The sequence below is a fragment of the Rutidosis leptorrhynchoides genome, chromosome 10, assembly GCF_046630445.1.
Source record: "Rutidosis leptorrhynchoides isolate AG116_Rl617_1_P2 chromosome 10, CSIRO_AGI_Rlap_v1, whole genome shotgun sequence".
Classification (NCBI taxonomy): Eukaryota; Viridiplantae; Streptophyta; class Magnoliopsida; order Asterales; family Asteraceae; genus Rutidosis; species Rutidosis leptorrhynchoides.
This window is the reverse complement of record NC_092342.1, coordinates 20,708,411-20,713,707: the sequence shown is the minus strand read 5'-3', so window position 1 is coordinate 20,713,707 and position 5,297 is coordinate 20,708,411.

The following is a 5,297-nucleotide window of genomic DNA, read 5'->3' as shown; positions in this document are numbered from 1 at the left end:
AAGATATCGCAAAGAGATAATTAATTGTGAACAAGAATCGTTATGAAGATATCGTCAGAAATATAGAGGATATTTATAACGAAAGATACGATGATATTTTAGAATTTTCTAAGATCAAATGATAATGAGGAACATTCTCCTGTAAGGATTTAGAATACTTAAAGAGATCTTTTGTGGTTTTTATCAGAAATCGAATCATCTAGATTCTTGGATTATAGTTTTAGTCCTTGTGATTTGTCCACAGCTTCCTTCATGGTTTGCTCAATCCATTTTTCAGTTTCAAATCTGAGCTTTTTCAATGCGTCATTCTTTATCATCAAACTTTTGGCCATTAAGACCATCTATAGCTTTTGCTGCTTCATCAGCGTTCTCAAGGTTAACGAATCTGAATCATTGATTATCAATCCGAGATGGTTTCAAGAAATTTTATTTTTAGATGATTAAATGCTGATTGTAATCGTCAATGGATATAATGGTTGACGAATAGGCGTTGTTGATTTCAAAAGTAACGAATGATAATTTCGGTGGTTTGATGTGAAAATTCATCGCAGAATACGAATGAATATAATTCATGAATGTAGTGATCTTTAGGAAGATAATACTTGCAAAAGTTTTACTTGGATTCTGATATATCAAAATCAGGATATGTAATTGAAAATGGTTGTTCTTTAGTGAACGGATACATATATCTTGTGATTGTAAGTAGTATATTTACTGACTATTCAATCAGAATTGAAGAATCTACAATGTAACATATTAATGTGAGATATAAATACTTCTCGGGTATTACCTATCCGTTAAAATATTTTCACAATTAACAATTTGTACAAAAGGATTTTTAATTAACATCTTTATGAAGATATACGTTCATATATATATATATATTCTTTAGATGTAATCATGGTTTTAATGAGTTAATATAATATTAAACTCATTTGATTTGCGGTTGGAACGAGAATAAATAATCTCCAAAACTTGAGAGTACATAATCGTCGCGAAATATTTCTTTAATGAAGTTATGAATTAATACTTCACCGTTCATTGTTATTGATATACCTCGGTATATGATGTTGATGCTCGTGAAATTCTTGTGAAATTCACAAGGCACGAATAATGTTTTCTAGAAAGTTTCGAGTACATCTAAAATAAAAGTGTAAAATCAAACATGTATTTGAATAATACGCTTAGTTTGTTATGAAATGGAGTTTATTGTGCTGAAGCAGTGATTAATGAAATGTCCCGTTCTTATTGATTAAAAACGTTCCATATTAATTGATTTCGTTGCGAGGTTTTGACCTCTATATGAGACGTTTTTCAAAGACTGCATTCATTTTTAAAACAAACCATAACCTTTATTTCATAAATAAAGGTTTAAAAAGCTTTACGTAGATTATCAAATAATGATAATCTAAAATATCCTGTTTACACACGACCATTACATAATGGTTTACAATACAAATATGTTACATCGAAATCAGTTTCTTGAATGCAGTTTTTACACAGTATCATACAATCATGGACTCCAAATCTTGTCCTTATTTTAGTATGCAACAGCGGAAGCTCTTAATATTCACCTGAGAATAAACATGCTTTAAACGTCAACAAAAATGTTGGTGAGTTATAGGTTTAACCTATATATATCAAATCGTAACAATAGACCACAAGATTTCATATTTCAATACACATCCCATACATAGAGATAAAAATCATTCATATGATGAACACCTGGTAACCGACATTAACAAGATGCATATATAAGAATATCCCCATCATTCCGGGACACCCTTCGGATATGATATAAATTTCGAAGTACTAAAGCATCCGGTACTTTGGATGGGGTTTGTTAGGCCCAATAGATCTATCTTTAGGATTCGCGTCAATTAGGGTGTCTGTTCCCTAATTCTTAGATTACCAGACTTAATAAAAAGGGGCATATTCGATTTCGATAATTCAACCATAGAATGTAGTTTCACGTACTTGTGTCTATTTTGTAAATCATTTATAAAACCTGCATGTATTCTCATCCCAAAAATATTAGATTTTAAAAGTGGGACTATAACTCACTTTCACAGATTTTTACTTCGTCGGGAAGTAAGACTTAGCCACTGGTTGATTCACGAACCTATAACAATATATACATATATATCAAAGTATGTTCAAAATATATTTACAACACTTTTAATATATTTTGATGTTTTAAGTTTATTAAGTCAGCTGTCCTCGTTAGTAACCTACAACTAGTTGTCCACAGTTAGATGTACAGAAATAAATCGATAAATATTATCTTGAATCAATCCACGGCCCAGTGTATACGTATCTCAGTATTGATCACAACTCAAACTATATATATTTTGGAATCAACCTCAACCCTGTATAGCTAACTCCAACATTCACATATAGAGTGTCTATGGTTGTTCCGAAATATATATAGATGTGTCGACATGATAGGTCGAAACATTGTATACGTGTCTATGGTATCTCAAGATTACATAATATACAATACAAGTTGATTAAGTTATGGTTGGAATAGATTTGTTACCAATTTTCACGTAGCTAAAATGAGAAAAATTATCCAATCTTGTTTTACCCACAACTTCTTCATTTTAAATCCGTTTTGAGTGAATCAAATTGCTATGGTTTCATATTGAACTCTATTTTATGAATCTAAACAGAAAAAGTATAGGTTTATAGTCGGAAAAATAAGTTACAAGTCGTTTTTGTAAAGGTAGTCATTTCAGTCGAAAGAACGACGTCTAGATGACCATTTTAGAAAACATACTTCCACTTTGAGTTTAACCATAATTTTTGGATATAGTTTCATGTTCATAATAAAAATCATTTTCTCAGAATAACAACTTTTAAATCAAAGTTTATCATAGTTTTTAATTAACTAACCCAAAACAGCCCGCGGTGTTACTACGACGGCGTAAATCCGGTTTTACGGTGTTTTTCGTGTTTCCAGGTTTTAAATCATTAAGTTAGCATATCATATAGTTATAGAACATGTGTTTAGTTGATTTTAAAAGTCAAGTTAGAAGGATTAACTTTTGTTTGCGAACAAGTTTAGAATTAACTAAACTATGTTCTAGTGATTACAAGTTTAAACCTTCGAATAAGATAGCTTTATATGTATGAATCGAATGATGTTATGAACATCATTACTACCTTAAGTTCCTTGGATAAACCTACTGGAAAAGAGAAAAATGGATCTAGCTTCAATGGATCCTTGGATGGCTCGAAGTTCTTGAAGCAGAATCATGACACGAAAACAAGTTCAAGTAAGATCATCACTTGAAATAAGATTGTTATAGTTATAGAAATTGAACCAAAGTTTGAATATGATTATTACCTTGTATTAGAATGATAACCTACTGTAAGAAACAAAGATTTCTTGAGGTTGGATGATCACCTTACAAGATTGGAAGTGAGCTAGCAAACTTGAAAGTATTCTTGATTTTATGAAACTAGAACTTTTGGAATTTATGAAGAACACTTAGAACTTGAAGATAGAACTTGAGAGAGATCAATTAGATGAAGAAAATTGAAGAATGAAAGTGTTTGTAGGTGTTTTTGGTCGTTGGTGTATGGATTAGATATAAAGGATATGTAATTTTGTTTTCATGTAAATAAGTCATGAATGATTACTCATATTTTTGTAATTTTATGAGATATTTCATGCTAGTTGCCAAATGATGGTTCCCACATGTGTTAGGTGACTCACATGGGCTGCTAAGAGCTGATCATTGGAGTGTATATACCAATAGTACATACATCTAAAAGCTGTGTATTGTACGAGTACGAATACGGGTGCATACGAGTAGAATTGTTGATGAAACTGAACGAGGATGTAATTGTAAGCATTTTTGTTAAGTAGAAGTATTTTGATAAGTGTATTGAAGTATTTCAAAAGTGTATAAATACATATTAAAACACTACATGTATATACATTTTAACTGAGTCGTTAAGTCATCGTTAGTCGTTACATGTAAATGTTGTTTTGAAACCTTTAGGTTAACGATCTTGTTAAATGTTGTTAACCCAATGTTTATAATATCAAAAGAGATTTTAAATTATTATATTATCATGATATTATGATGTACGAATATCTCTTAATATGATATATATACATTAAATGTCGTTACAACGATAATCGTTACATATATGTCTCGTTTCAAAATCATTAAGTTAGTAGTCTTGTTTTTACATATGTAGTTCATTGTTAATATACTTAATGATATGTTTAATTATCATAATATAATGTTAACTATATATATAACCATATATATGTCATCATATAGTTTTTACAAGTTTTAACGTTCGTGAATCACCGGTCAACTTGGGTGGTCAATTGTCTATATGAAACCTATTTCAATTAATCAAGTCTTAACAAGTTTGATTGCTTAACATGTTGGAAACATTTAATCATGTAAATATCAATCTCAATTAATATATATAAACATGGAAAAGTTCGGGTCACTACAGTACCTACCCGTTAAATAAATTTCGTCCCGAAATTTTAAGCTGTTGAAGGTGTTGACGAATCTTCTGGAAATAGATGCGGGTATTTCTTCTTCATCTGATCTTCACGCTCCCAGGTGAACTCGGGTCCTCTACGAGCATTCCATCGAACCTTAACAATTGGTATCTTGTTTTGCTTAAGTCTTTTAACCTCACGATCCATTATTTCGACGGGTTCTTCGATGAATTGAAGTTTTTCGTTGATTTGGATTTCATCTAACGGAATAGTGAGATATTCTTTAGCAAAACATTTCTTCAAATTCGAGACGTGGAAAGTGTTATGTACAGCCGCGAGTTGTTGAGGTAACTCAAGTCGGTAAGCTACTGGTCCGACACGATCAATAATCTTGAATGGTCCAATATACCTTGGATTTAATTTCCCTCGTTTACCAAATCGAACAACGCCTTTCCAAGGTGCAACTTTAAGCATGACCATCTCTCCAATTTCAAATTCTATATATTTTCTTTTAATGTCAGCGTAGCTCTTTTGTCGACTTTGGGCGGTTTTCAACCGTTGTTGAATTTGGATGATCTTCTCGGTAGTTTCTTGTATAATCTCCGGACCCGTAATCTGTCTATCCCCCACTTCACTCCAACAAATCGGAGACCTGCACTTTCTACCATAAAGTGCTTCAAACGGCGCCATCTCAATGCTTGAATGGTAGCTGTTGTTGTAGGAAAATTCTGCTAACGGTAGATGTCGATCCCAACTGTTTCCGAAATCAATAACACATGCTCGTAGCATGTCTTCAAGCGTTTGTATCGTCCTTTCGCTCTGC